Source organism: Artibeus jamaicensis, unplaced genomic scaffold, assembly GCF_021234435.1.
Source record: "Artibeus jamaicensis isolate MK-2021 breed Jamaican fruit bat unplaced genomic scaffold, CSHL_Jam_final scaffold_1019, whole genome shotgun sequence".
Classification (NCBI taxonomy): domain Eukaryota; kingdom Metazoa; phylum Chordata; class Mammalia; order Chiroptera; family Phyllostomidae; genus Artibeus; species Artibeus jamaicensis.
This window is the reverse complement of record NW_026522025.1, coordinates 27318285-27334303: the sequence shown is the minus strand read 5'-3', so window position 1 is coordinate 27334303 and position 16019 is coordinate 27318285. Positions and strand designations below refer to the sequence as shown.

General features: G+C 37.3%; 1 pseudogene; it reads left to right on the top strand.

The window, feature by feature from the left end:
• The first annotated feature begins 1535 nt into the window (after nt 1–1535).
• On the top strand, nt 1536–15759 carry LOC119063060 (ferritin light chain-like; annotated as a pseudogene).
• Nucleotides 15760–16019: the final 260 nt, after the last annotated feature.

Genomic DNA, 16019 nt, shown 5'->3' with positions numbered 1-16019 from the left:
GATATACACAATAGATTGTCCTGGACTTTTAATGGTTTGACTTGTGATTTTCTGGTAGGACTAGTACTTCAGAATTTGAATTTTGATTTTTTCTAAAGGTAGCTCTAGGTATGATACTTTCTCACGATGCTGGCCAGTGACAGAAAGCCACAGTCCCGAGGGTAAACAATCAATACTCCACAGTGTACGGTCTTGCCAGAATTTTCTGTATATTGTGATATGAGCACATTTAAGGTAGGCTAGACCAAGCTATGATGTTCAGTAGGTTAGGTGTATTCGATGCATTTTTGACTTAACAATACTTTAAAATTACAATGGGTTTATGTGGACAAAACCCCACTATAAGTCCAGGAGCACCTGTAGTAACTTTTCACATATGGGTTAATTGACCTTTCTCCTCCTTTTAGAAATTGCTTGTTTCCTTTTCAAATGTGTACTTCCATTGCTGAGCCCATTGTCTGCCACATATTTGGTGACTGAAAAATGCTTTCCGGGTTCATAATAACTGATCCCTGAGGGACTGAGGATAGTATTTCAGTAGATGCTGATATGTGCTGTGATTAGGGTACTATTTATTCCTTGGTGCTGTTAAAAAAATAACAAAAGATAGCAAACCTAAGCAATGCCAAGAACACTTATCTAATTTCAACGGTACAAAGGAACTACAGATACCAGTACAAGAATCTGAAACCTTGTAGGAGCTAGTGCACCAAAATTTGGGGGACCTAGAAAGTTTTTTAGTGCTCTATATTATTGTGAAGCAAGATTCCATTAATGAAAACGATTTACTAGATGAACAAGAACCATGTTATTAGCATCTGCTGTTTAAAAGCTTCAGGATTTTTCTGAACTTTTGTTCTCTCTTTCTAAAAACACGGAGCAAAATTATTTTAATGTAACAGACAAAATAGGAGTAAATCTGTATGTTATTTATACTTTGCCTTTTAGAAGTAAAATCACGTGCCAAATAATCAAAAATACTAATTAATTTCTGAGACCTAGTTTATACATTTCCTTAAAAATAATATAGAAACATTTTCAAAATTCAAATCTAAAGATCCCAGCTCAGTAAATTCTCAATGAGTTAACTGCTGAACAACAGCTTTCTGTTGAAGGAATTATTGCTTTTGTGTCTTGTAAAATATTTGTAAGTCTAGGAAATCAGATTGTAGTATTCAGAGCTGCACCGTAATAGTGAATGATCTCACGAACAATACAGTGGATCCCAACAATGTAGCTGAAATGTGTGAGCGCAGACACGAGGGTATCACTTGGACAATGCCACCAATAGCATGAGTGACACTTGATGGTGGGACCGCGGGCGACTGGTACTTCGTGGTCTTGCGCTTTGTCAAGTGTTCCTTTTTCTTTCCTTTTCTTTCCCTGTTGGCTATTCGTCATTCTCAGAACACGAGGGGTTTCCCTTCCCCTGGACCTTTTTGAACTCTGCTGTCTTTGAACATCATGGATATTGCAAAAGAAACAATTTGCCAGGCAGTAATTGTATGCCGCCCCTCATGTAAAGGTAAATGATAATGAGGTATGTGCGAAGAATAGGCAGCCTTGTCAAAGGGGAAAAGAGCGGCTTTTAAAACTTAAAGGCATACAAAATGCCTTATAGACTTGTTCTGGAGTAACTGTATCAATTAACCACGCTAAAGGCTCTAACTCAGATGGGCACTGCACACAGCATGTCTACTAGTGTTTTATTATCAAGGCCATTATGATGAGTTCTTGTCCTAGACAAAAGGAGAACAGAAAAAGAATTCAGGCTGACAAATTAGTCTTGAAATCAGTTTCATTTACATAACGACTGGAAGTTCATTAATAACAGAGTTTTAATTATTCATGCTCTTGTTTCACTAGATACAGCAGTTTCCCCCCTGCTGTGTGGGATGTCTGGATTAGCTAAAATGAACCTCAGCAAACTGATAGGCTGCCCAGATACTCAGCTGCTTTTCTATTTTCACACCACTTGAGATAGGGGTGGGGGAGGATGGAGCATGTGTCCAAAGTGGGGCTGGATAATGAGGAGAGGTAGGGAGACAAGGGGAAGGCACTGAATGGAGAAAAAGAAAGCCAGCTAGCAGGATTCTTCGGGGTTTGTATTACATGTTTGTGGGAAAGGAAAACAAGGAAGAATGCAACTGTTATAAATCTGTTCTTGATGGAAGCTTCCACAGGAGATGCCAATACTTTAAATATCAATCATTTCAAGATTTCCTGATGGCACATACTACTAATTTGGTTGTATGTGTGTGTGAGAGTCTTTTTCTTTATATATAGGGACATATGTAGGGTTTATTTTGGTTGCTTGGAGAGGGGGGGAGAGAGAGAGAGAGAGAGAAAGGAAAAAAGAAAAGAAACCCTTTTCACCTTCCATATTGTTAGGACAAATTTGAGAAATGTGTTTAAAGTTGGCTTCAATACAGTTTTCTTTAATGAGAGCAGTTCTTATTGGTAATAAATAATGGCATGAAGGATGTTTGTCTGCAGAGAGATGAAACTTTTCACACACATCAATCTCTTTATACAGCCTCAGCAGCACCTCAAGAAGTAAGCAGTTCAGGGCCGAGTGTGCAGCCCATTACTGCATTTCTGGTTCATTTGTTGTCTATACATTTTACTGACTAACTTGGGTAACTGTCTCAAAGAAGAGAGTCCATGACAAATAAAAGCAGGACGCCGTTGTTCCCAACAGCTTTGCAGTCAGTGAGATGGGGAAGAGGCTGGAGAGGCACCTCTCCTGCTGTGAAGTCAGGCCAGAGCTGCTGGTCTGGGTCTCCTGGGCTGCGTCCAGAACAGCTTTGTGACGACAGTTCTGAGTTTGGGGAATCATCGTTTAAAAAAGGAGTAGAAATGTTTAAAAGAGAAAAAGATTAGTGAGGAGAAATAACATTTAACAAGAGGTGACCAAATACCAAGTGTTTTGTGTACATTGTTTTGCCTGATTGAAACGTCACAAAAATTATTACATCCGTGCTACTGAGAAGGAAATTAAGCTTCAGAGGGAGCAGGAGTGCAGCCCCTAAATCAGGGGCTTAGAGTCCTACCCATGTCTGTCTGGTACCAACTCTCTCCCTGCTGCATACACATTTGAAGACAAGGATTATGATTTTTATATAAAGCTTATATAATTTGTTTTGTTTTTCTATGTCAATTTTTTTTAGCCTGCCCTCACAGACAAATGGTATTTTTTAATAAAATAAACATCACAACTTTTTTTTCAGAATATGGATAGCTTTCTCAGTTATCCTGACTTAACTAGAAAGTCATAGAAGTCAGATATTTAAAGTGTGAATGATACAGGAGCAAGGGGTTATTAATATGAACAAGGCTTATTTCTAGTAACAGAATAATTAAGAGTAAGACAGACTTGTGCTACCTGATAACTTTAAGTCAATCGCCACATCTGTAGATTTTACAGAAAATAATCAATCACCAGAAGCTACCATCTCTTATCACTTTAAGTTTGCTTCTAAGTGGGCATTTTTGTCCACATACTGAGAATGACAGTCATGGACTAATAAAGCTAACTCTTCCTTTTATTCTTCTTTCTCTCTGTCTTCTTTTTCCTTCCTTTCTTCCTCCCTATTTTCTTTTTTTGTTGTTGTTGCTGTTGTTTTTCTATCATCTACTTATTTCTGCTTTAAAGAATTCATGTTTACTAGCTAGCTTTAAGTTTTATTTTACTCTTTCATTCCTGGCCAGGTCCTTCCCCCACCCCTGTTTGGGCCCATTTTATAACTCTATCTTTATATGGGAGATTTTGAATGATTAATTACTGCTTCAGAGTGATCAGAAGCTCTCAACACATTTACAACATTTTATCTTTTCATCTCTCTAAAGTTTATATGTATAGACATTAAAGTACAAAGAGATTACATGGCATGCCTGAGGGGGAAAAAGTGTTTTGAAAAGATAAAACAAGATCCTTTACTAGGAGCTACCCCAAGCGACCCACTGGATTTCAGTGTAGGACACAATGAAAGGACAGCACTGTGTGTGTCAAAGTCAGAACTGGTGCAGGTGCTGGGCCATTGCTGACACTCCACGGCCTCTGAAGTGGGACTTTCTAAAATATTGCCTTGGCCAATCTGAAAATTAAGCCATGAAAGACACTCCTCTCCATCTTCAGTCAAAGGTGACTATAAAAATCTGACATGATCTTTAAAAACATAATGAAAACAGAGCCTTTTAAAAAACTAGAAGAAACTAAGTTTTTTAAAAGCTTTAAGTGCTCAATGGGTGATGTGTTTGCTTTACTATAAAAACATACTTAGTTTTATTTTCTGGGCTCCCTTACTTCTTTAAAATATCGCCAAAGGACAAAGGAAACGATGAAGGTTGCATGAGAAAGAGGAGGAGATGGAGGAGACATCTGGATCGAGTTGGGTCTGGCAGCTCTTCCAGTCCCGTTAGGTGGATGCTGCCCTGGGGGAGCAGGAGGGGCTGCCTGTGCTGATATTTGATTGCCAGGTGCAAGTATTCACTCACCGAAACCCTGACCGTATGCTGCCCCACATCCGCACGAGGGCTGCTGTTTCTTACACTGGGTATAAAATGCACGCCTGATGGAGGCACGTGGGATAGATGGTCCCAAAGTGGCAAAAATTCCAGTAATTTTGCGGCAAAGACTTAGAGCAAGGAAATGTTGCTTATAGCACTGCCTGTACATGTCTTTTGCTTGGTTAGATGTGGAGTCTGGTTAGTAGGGACCAGGAGATAAAAATTTTCTAGTCCTGTTTCTGATCATTTTGGTCAGTGTTTATAAAATAAGTGACTCTCCAAACCCCAACAGGCATACCCAATCTGTGGGGGAGACATGTGAAATACACAGATTCTGTTGGATTTTAGTTATGGAAGATGAATACATTACAGAGTTCTACTGTGCAACATTCTGCCTGTAGTTAACCAAACTTCATTGTACACTTAAAACTATGTTGAGAGGCTAGATCTCACATTAAATGTGCTTACTACAGTGAATAAAACATAATGAAACAAAAACACTTACTAACCATTGCCAAACTGCTATCGTGCAGGGCATTGATATTTACCAAACAGGAAGAAAGTCTATGTGGAATAATTATTATTTTGTACATTTGGGCAACATAGGTGTTTTTTTTAAATCTGATTCTCAGTTTTGCCATCTTGTATAATAAAGATGATAAATATTTCTCACATTGGATCTTTGTAAGCATTCAAGATCTTACCAGTAAAAGCATTGCAGTTGTGTAAGATGTGGCATTTAATATTAGTGTGTAACCAAAAGTTAGGATGCCAGTTTTGTCCATTGGCTATTCAGTTTATAGCATGGAGTTACAATACATAAATTCTATCATGGCAAATTGAAAGGCATCTGTGTATGCTCTCCAGGGTGGAATCAGTAATGACTGCAGAGGCGGCCCCCTCTGTGGGATGACGTGGGGCCTCCATTTGCAGAATCTACCAGCCGTGCTCAGAAGGAAAAAGCCCTGGAAAGAGACTGCCTTGGAAATACCGAAATTTTCATATTTCTTCTCTTGGCTACTTTATATACAAACTCAATTTTTAAGATTCATTTGGCTGGAAATCTTGGTTAGCTCTCACTTTTGTAGTTTTTGCAGTTATGAAAGAAATTTAATAAAAAGGAAAATTAAATACATATATTTTTGTTAGTGAAATTTTATATTCCACTTTTTTGCTTATTGATCGATCATCAACTTATCAATACTAATATTGAATTACTATGTAAAAACTCAATTCCCTGGTAAGAAATACATATTATTTTTAAAAAGAAAAAATTAGAAACAATAAGCTGGTTAATATTAAATGTCTAACTATTTTTCTAGTGTATTAAGAGTCAAGACCTGTATTTTCGTAGTATGTTTGCAATTTTAACAATAAAAAGTAAAAAATTAATGATCCGATTCCATACCACCTATTGAGAAAAACTAACTTTTTTCTATATTGAGGACTACAGACAACCTTAATAGTTCCTCTTATACTGAAGAATAATAAAGGTAAAGCTTAAGAAAACAATAAAACTTTTCAGCACTTGAAAAATTATCCTCCCTGCACTTACGTAGCATCTTCATTTAGGACAATTTTTGTTCCCTTTCATGTCGTAATCCTTCCTTTTAACAGATGGGAAATGGATTTAGCCTCATATTCAGGGAGTCCGTGGATCATTTAAAATATCCATTTGAATCAAACTTATCCTTCTGTGTATTGGGTTTCAGTTTAGGTAATAACATGATAAAGGAAAGAGGAAACAATGAAGGGAGAAGAGGCAGGGAAATGAAGTGAAGAAAAAGCAGTAAAAACTTTGAAAAAGAACCAAAGATAGCAAAAAAGGAAAAGGAGGAAGAAAGCAAAGGAGGAAGAGAATGAAATGCAAAGGGAGAAGGCAGAGAAATGGGGTGATGAATTCTTTGAGAAACTGTATTCTCAGAAAATATTTTGTGGGATGGAAGCTTCACAGGTAGAGACAGAATGATAAAATAAAAACATCTATAATGAAATTCCTTACACTGCTCTCTTAGGTTAAAAGCTGTAGCCTGTTTAGGAAAGGAGTTGCAATAAAACTTCAAATTGAATTTCATCGACAAATAGGTATTTATGGACCAGGTACATGACTAAATTTTGTGAAGCAAATAACTATTCAAAAAGAATAATGACTTCCAAAAAATTGCACCATACAGTGTTTGTCATTTCTTTAAATACCATGTTCTATGTAAGTTATTTGACATCCACACTTATATTGTAACATTTTGAAGATAATCTTAGTGATAAATTTTAAGACTACATTCATAGTTACATGAATTGTAAATCCTTAAATATGTAGATCCTTACATATTTATTATTTTGTTTATTAGATTATTACATCTACTTTCAAAATGAGAAACTTTGGAACTTGCAACTATAATTTCTAATAATTTAAGAATAATTTGAATCCCAATATTCAAGTACCTACATGCTAAACACCAAGAATTCACTCTGGCCTTTCTGTCAACATGGCCTCTGTCTCGATTCATCCCTGCATTTTTCCAGTTTTTCTAAAGTTTCTCTTTAACTCCAAATATCTTAAAAACTCTAGATCCAATGTTTTATGCTACATGCTATAATGCTATAATGCTATATATTGCTATATTATGCTATATTATGCTATAATGCTGAGTTGGCATATATGTTTAGCTCTTTGCTCTAAAATTTGCCCCCCAAATCATAATATATATATATTTATGTCTTCCCCTTTTCTACCTTTTCATAAAAGACCTCCTCAACTTCTACAAGGAGAAACATACATGAACACACAGTTTCCCCCTTTTTTTGTCTTCTAACAGGTAACATGTCTTCTGGGTGCATAACTAACATGCTCAATACTGAGCTTTGCATGCATTGCAACATTTTATTATCATGAGGAGGAAATTTTTAAATGTCACCATTTTTCAGTGAGGCAGTAATCTACTGAGTGCCACACAGCACAATGTTAGAGGCAGAAAAAAATTAAGGTTTGGCTTGTTAACTTAAAAATAAAAAGGTCTTTCAAAATAAGAGGCAAAAACATATTTATTTGAGATCTATAAGAATAAGTATTTGGGAATCACTAATTCAGACAGAAGCCCAAATAATGTTCCAATTAGGAGACAAAGGTCATAAGTACTTATGAGAAGGGGAGAGACTAATTATATCATCAGAAGAAAAGAATTTCTACTGGTAAAGTTGACAACTTAGTAATGTTAACTCTAAACAATGTTTTAAATTTTTAGTCTGGTAGTCATCAGCCCAAAAGTCATAATATCTGCTTTCTTGTTACCTTTGCAAACAGATTTTTGGGACACCAAATTGCTTAGTTCCCATCCAAAGGTTACTTTGCCCTGTTTTAACATCCAAAGATTTGAGGCAGGAAACATGCAAGGCAGCTCTGGCTCCATTATAAAGTGGCCCCATAGACATTATTTATAAGCCAGTTCTGAAGCCCACATCCTTGGACATTCTTCCAGCCAGTTTGTTATCAAATATGTCCCAGTCTCCTTTCCACCTTCCATCCACAACCTTCTGAAATGAAAGTGAGATTCTTCAGGACAGATATAAGGCTACACCTGTTACTGTGCTTTGATACAGTGACTGGCACAGAGTAGGTTCACGAAAAGTTTTTGGAAAGAATACTATAAACCCATAGTTATTTTTATCCATTCTGACTTTATAATCAAGTTACTCTGAATGTTTGCACAAAGTACCTGCTTCTCCCTTTTGGTTAGGTTTCTAACTACTTAAAGCAGATCTGGATATTCTATTCAGTGAACAAGGGGCTAGCAGGAAAGAGTCAGAGGGTGATGCACCTGGTCAGACACTGGTCTCCAGACTTGCCGGCCCTGCACCAGCCATCCTGAATGTGTTGTTTAAAAGCACTTACACACACAGATGTTCACTCTGAGTCTGTGCACAGGGATCCCTTCCTTTGTTAGACTGGAAAACTAGCAAATCCCAGAGTGGCAGATGCTTTAGAATTAGGGTGATTTTTTCCCCACAGTCTTAGCTCTAAAACCTATGAGCAAAGCCTGGCTTGGTGGAGCCACAAGTGATAGGAAAAGCAAGAGGCATCCCAGCAATGCTGGCTCCAGATGAAAGGATCGCTCCCATTTTCTGAAGGTTTGTTTCATGACATTTTCCAAGTATGACGTCCATGTATTGCGATGTTGTTGCATGCTCTCATCAGGTGCTTTTCAATGAAGCACTAAATTTCCCCTTGTCTACTCCAAGAGGAAACCTTCAGGTGGGTTTAATGCAGAAGATTAAGACTGCATTAAAATTAAGTCTGAAATGTTCTGCTACCAATTAGCCCTCTAGTATTTCTGTAAGCCTTGAATTTTTGATGCGATCAATGACACCAGTGGAGCCATCTTCTGTGGAGTGGTTATTAAAGATATAAAAATCAATACAAAGATGATACTTGGAAATCTATATCCCACGATAATGAATCACCATGAGAGCCTACTAAGAAGAATGTCAGCAAACCAAACAGAAGGTTTTTGCATAATGAAGTATTTCATGCCAGTAGAATTTAAGCTAAATTTTGCATGAGACCAAAGTCTTCAGGCTACACTTATGATACATTTGCCTGACAAGGTTTAACTAAGATGAAGCCACAAGCCTTGCCAGGTAAAGGGCCCCTCATACATGTGGGGAGAAAAAAAGGGAGAGAGGATTGAGATGTTCGTGGCTGAGCCAATAATAGCATGATTTAACTTTAATGACAAAATAGCATCAAAACTTTCTCAGTCAGTGATCCTCATTCAATTTGTTTTAAATGAAACATTATTTGCCTGCAGGTTAAGTCCGAAGTGCTGATTGTTATTGGAAACTGTGTACTGAAGCTTCACAGAGTAGTCAAAATTTAATTTGAGCTGGGGATTGATTTTATTTCCTTCAAAGGGAGATTTTTTTCCTTCCAAAAACTGAGCTCGTGCATGACTTTGCAAATTTATTTTGGCTTTCTCCTTGACACAATTGTAAGTGACAGGAGAACATTTATGTGTTTTGTCCTGAAGGGATACAACAACATTGCTAATGATGCCACAAATGACTGGGAAGCTGTTCTTTGGTTTGAGAGATATGGATTCCCTATGATTTTGTATCATCTGCTGCCAGAAAAAGCGAAAAAATCACTAAGCCTGCCACAGTCACCAGCCTACTAAACCGCTGTATATTTAATAGATGTAGAATTTCATGCCTGAGATTTCCCAATTTACAACTTGTGAAATCCCAGTTTGTGTTAATATTTTAACACAAATATTAAGTTTTATAGAGAGGGATTAGGTGAGGGTATATTTCTGTGCGTGTTGGGCGGTGCAAAAATCATAAATATTTCTCTGCCCCCTCTCTCTCAGCACAAGTAGGAGTCCCTCCTTGGAACTCCGAAGTGGCAGCCTTTATGGAGGGCCATGCTCACAATCACTGCACATCAGGTTCTTAACATCAAAGTCTGGCTCTTCATTAATCAGTAAACTTAACTGATTTTCAGAAAAGTCTTTGTTATTCTTGGAGTGTTTTCATCTACTCATCCTGGTGCCAACACAGTTTCCAGAAAATGAAACAATGACTGGTTTATGCTATTGCGTACTGAGTCAGATTTTTTTCCTGTGTTTTTAATGCCTGTTTCAAAGGTTGACTTAATCAGTTGCAAGTTGTTATGGAGTCAGTCAGGGTGGAATTCCCACCGATTTTTTTTTCTCCCAGCGTATCATATAACAATAAGAGAGCTAGACACACCTTGCCCAGATTTAACAAGTTTTTGCAGTTTTGACTTAATTTGTTTCCCTCACCTTTACCCCCTGAGGCTTCCAAAGCAAATGAACCATTCAGTAGCATAAAACAAGGGGAATTAGTTTAGACTTCAATAAAATACAGGCCTCTTGCTGGCAGAATCTGCACGGATGCAGAATGTCTGCAGTTTAAAATATTGTGGAGTCTTGATTGTCCTGACACGTCTCGTTGGTCGTCTTGAGCCCTCCTTGCCTAGGGAACCTCAACACCCACAGCTGTTCAGTTCCCAGGCTCATCAGTGACAGTGCTGATACTTCGGCTCCTTTACTGTTGCCTGTAAAATCTACACTACAAATGCATCAACATTCTTTCCAGTAGTTCTTCCTACACTCTGGGTTTAACTTAGTCTCTGATACCTCTTTTAGGTGGTGTGTGAGAAAAAAAAGGTATGAGAAATTTGAATTTCATAGGCAAGGGGTTCATAGATAGCATTTAAGGAAATACATATATTTTTTGTCTGTGAAAAAAAAAAGGTTTATCCATATTTTCCAAACTGTGAAAATCTTTAGCCTTCCTAAATTGGTTGTCTTTTTTGCGTGGAAATATGTTTTGGTACCTCAAAGAATATTAGTATTCATTTACAAATAGCTAACGACGATATGCTATGTGTTGGGTGCTGAGAATACACTTTTTATCAGGGGAATTGTGAAAAGGTGTTCAGTAAGACTATAAAGCTGTTTCTCCTATGAGGTAACATGTTAATACATTTTGGTGAAAAGCTGGTTAGTTTCTTTAGAAGTTTGATTAGCAAACAAAGCTAAACTGGATAAATGTATAAACCTGAGTGGAATAATCAAACATTTTTAGAAGGTATAAGAAATGAGATGCATAGCAATTAAGAGCCAATTTCTTCTTAATATGCCAAATGATAAAAATGTGAACCCTGAAACTGACCCAGTTAGTCACATGGCGAACAACTAAGTTTTCAGACAATGTAAGTTCATAGGTAGAAACTGATGAGTCCATGATAAAATGAGCGGGGGGACCAAAAAAGGCAAGATATCTAAAAAGTATAAGTTGAACAAGAAATTTCTTCTTTCATACAGTTAAGATGGGCCCATGAACAGGGTAGAAAAAAAACACAGGGGCATTTATATCACATAAATATAAAATCATTTTTAGATATACAATTTAATTTAGAAATTAAGAGAGCTGTATTATTTTATAATGCCATGCTTTATATAATTTCATATTAATATATTTTTCTAGCTTCTGTAAAATAAAACAGAGTGGTTTTAATTTACAAGAAGCTAACATATGATGAAAGTAAGAGGAGGATTGCCCAGGAGTTGCACCCAGACTGTACTGGAGTGAAGTGTTTGTAAATAAGCCCAGAAATAGCAATTCTTCTAGACGTCTATGAGACAATGCATCTCCAAGCCAAACTGTTCATGGTCAACCCTCTTATTGACTACTTGGCTGTTATGAACCCAGAATGTGGTGAGCCTAACTCTTAGAGGGCTTCATTTTAGGAAAAACAAAGCAAAATAAAAATATACCAAGGCAGGGAAAGTTTAAGTTAAAACACAATTTCACGTATTACAAAAAAGACTGGAAAATATAACAGAATGTTAACAAAGCTTTTTTAAGGTGTTGGCATAAACAATGGCTTTTATTTTCTTGTTTGTTTTGATATTTAGAAATTTTCTACAATAGCATTTCTACTCTAACCAGAAAAAAAAATCAATAGAAAGTACAATCTAACAGTTGAAACTTCTGTTACAACAAAATAAATACATTTTACCACTGGTAATGCCTTTGGCTAGAGAGGAAAGATGATTTCCATAGAAGTATTTCAATGTTTTATATTTAATTAATTGAGAAAGCTCTGGGCAAAATCAGAACTACAGATTCTGGAAGCTGGAAACAGTGAAGATTTGATAGACACATGGAAGAAAAGATGAGATCAATGTGACATCTTCTAGGCAATGAGAACAGGCTGTTACAGAGTGTGTCAGAACATAAAGAATGTGAAAACAAGGCAAAGTGAACCTTATATGAAAGTGAATAATAAATGAGAAGAGATTAGGAAGTAAACTGGCCTTGAATCTAAAAGTAAAAAGCCATGATAGGATTCTATATTTTGAATGTCAAAATTAAGAAACTCCGTTGAGAAATAAGTTTATGGAATGAGCAAGACCTTAGAGTCAGATTGATTTCGACTTTAGGGGGCTCTAAATCATTAGCATTGAGCCTGTTTTATTAACACTATAGCTTTCCCTTTACTCCCAAGAAAAAGCACATATAATGCTTTTACTCTTTATAATTCACTTGCTTAGTCAAATATTCATTGATTTTTTCTGAATCTGTAGCCCATCTGCTTGCAAAACATTCATTGACTACATGGGACTAAATAATAAGTATTGGTTGATGTTAATGTACATACATGCAATAAAACTGTCAACTCAGTCATATTTCTGGTATACCTGAGTATATTAAATAAAAGCATCTTTAGACAGTGGAGGCAGCACTGTCTGAAAGGTAGTGTACATAAAAAAAAAAAGAGCATGGCCGTTGGCCTTAGAGAAACATAGCTTCAGCCCCGACTGGTGTGGCTGAGTGGGTTGGGCATCATCCTGTGAACTGAAAGGTTGCCAGTTTGGTTCCAGATGAGGGGCACGCCTGGGTTTTGGGCCAGGTCCCCAGCAACCAGTCAATGTTTCTCTCACACATTGATGTTTCTCTCCCTCAAGAAAGAAAGGGAGGAAGGAGGGATGAAGGGAGGAAAGAGAAAAATATAGGTTCAAATCCTGCCCTGCCACTTGCTGCTTGTTAAATTTGATTAATTAAGGTTTTGCAACTCATTTATCTTTAAACTGGGCACAAGACCATTTTCCTAGGATAGATTTTATAAGGATTAAATGTGATAAACATATACAAAGGTATATAAGAGAATGAAAGGTGTACAATAAACTTAATAAATGGTAGCTCTAATTATCATTGTCATTAGAATAGTCACAGTTTACTGTCAACACAGAGTAACTTAGAGTTTCAAGAAGAATATCCAATTTTAGTTTTCTTTGTGTGATTTAGGTTTTGGATTACTAATATGAGAATGATCTCATATTTCCCTCAGCTGTGAAATGGTTAATTCATAGAACTAGGTATGGAATGGTTCTCATCTATATTCTCAAATCTTTTTTTGTCAAGGTCAATTGTACCAACTTTCTCTTCCTCCAGTGGTTCTATTTGGAGCTGGTCAGAAACTCCAAAAAAGCTCATGGGCCATCAGGAGAGCCAAGGAGACTCAGGGAAAGAATGCTTAGAATAGATGAGCCTCTGAGACACTGGGTTTCTATTTCAGTTACTTGGGGTTAGTCAGTGAGCTTTATACCTAAACCCAATATTAGGGTCTTAACTCAGCTACAATCACTGTAGGGCCCTCTGAGATGAATGGATTCTTTCCGCCAACCCAGTAATCTTCACAGTTGCAATCTGAGGGGAGAGCCTCATGCTCCACTTGAATTTAGGATTTGAGTGGGATATCTATTAACACTTCACTGGGCAGGGAAAAGTGGAACACTTGTTTGCTGGGATTTACCTAGCTTTCGTGGTGAAACAGCAGCCCTTTCAATTATTCTTTTGTTTTGCTTTTACTGGTCAAATAGCCCATTATGCAGATACTGGATAACACAAATATAAGACAATATTATTTATCCCAGAGAAGCATTATATGTCCCAAGCTCTGTTCATTATTAAAACACATCTTGTATTCCACCTCTTTCATCAGAATTCCTACAAAATTCACAATTTACAATACTGAGGTAAGAACATACATATATTTTTAGTGATGTTGGTATTTATTTTCTATATGTTGATTTTACCTCTATAAACAGGAGAGAGCAGGGGGCCACACTCTATATTCTTTTTATACTGCTCTGGTGTGGAGTGATTTTGGACATATCATAAACCCCTAATAAAATTAGTTAAGTGACTTTTTTTTGGAAAAAAAAAAAAAGGTCTCCAAATATCTAGTTGGTGAGACTAAAAAGTCAATTTAGTTTGTACTTTTTTTTGTACAATTTCCAGTGATGATAAAAAGCATCCATATTAAACTAATCCCTTTATTCTTGAAATGATGGGATCAGTGGGGCTGGAGGAAAGGGTGCTGAGAAGGATCAGCAGCGGAATGTGGATTTGTTGCGTGCTAGACTCTGTTGCTGAAAGTTTCTCCTAAAAAATCAGCATTCATTTCTGAGTTTCCTTTATTTCTTCAGATGATGTTCATTGTTCAAGATCACTCAGAAAGTTCAGATGCAGATTTGGGACTAGAACCCAAAAATGCTATTCTAGCCATATGTTTATAACAGTGGCACTTTTCCTGTCACAGGAATAGACATTATCCATTCATGTTTCCTATGTCACCATAGAAATCAAAGTTCTATATAGCATGAAGCCCCCAGAAAAATTATACTAAACTATTTTAACATAAAACAATTTTAAATTTCTGAAGTATTACACTAAAACATTGTCTTAATAGATTAACATTATCCTTTCCACCATAGATATTACATGTCTTGGTTTCAATATTATAGTGTTGTGATACTCAAAATTATATGTATTAAGACAGTAATATTGATATAATTATTAAGATTCTATTAATTAGGATATATTACATTTACTGGATTATGTTTTGAAAATAGAAAAATAAGAGAATATTCACACTGAAATTTGAGTAAGACTATGAGAAATAGTGTCTATTATTTTTATGAATAATTTTCTCTTCCAATAAAAAACCTATTATTGGCAGTGGCATCGGTGGTCTCCCAGATCTGTCTCTTGCTTTGACAGTGTCTGGACGGAACAGACCCAGGATGCCCCTTCTTCCAGCTTTTACCTTCAGAACCACGGTAGCCATGCTCAGCCTTTGAGACCAGTCAAAACCATTTCTTGACCTTAACTCCTATTGCCAAACAACCGTGAGCTCCCAAAATTGTCAGAATTATTCCACCCAGGTAGAGGCTGCTGTCAACCCCCTGGTCAACCTGCATCTGTGGCCTCCTACACCTACCTCTCTCTGGTCTTCTATTTCTACCCGGATGAGGTGGCTCTGGAGAGCGTGGGCCGCTTCTCCTGTGAGTTGGCTGAGAGGAAGCACAAGGGCACCCAGCGTCTCTTGGAGCTGCAAAAACCAGCATGGTTGATGGCGTTCTGTCCCAGGACCTGCAGAAGCCTTCCCACAAGGAGTGGAGTAAAACTTAGGATGCCATGGAAGCTGTCACGGTCATGGAGAAACACCTGAACCAGGCCCTTTGGGGTCTGCATACCCTGGGTTCTACCCGCACAGATGCCCATTCCTGTGACTTCCTGGAGAACCACTTCCTGGATGAGAAGGTGAAACTCATCAAGAAGATGGGTGACCACCTGACTAACCTCTGCAGCCTGGCCCGAGGGGCCCAGTCTGGGCTGGGTAAGTATCTCTTCCAAGGTGTCACCTTTGCACATGACTAGGAACTTCTGGAGCCCAGAGGACTTTGAGGGGCCTCTCTGCATTCCCCTGGTGTTTGGCTTTTGCCTGAGCCTCTCTCTGAACCCACCAGGCATCCTCCTACTCACCCTGGGGGCCTCTCCTATGCATCGGACCAAATGGAAACAAAGCTTTTTACAGGAAAAAAAACAAAAAACAAAAAGAAAAACTATGATTAATCCTCGTTCTTTAGCAGATACATCATTTTTTGTATTTTGCCAAATTTTGCCTTTTTAAAATGTTT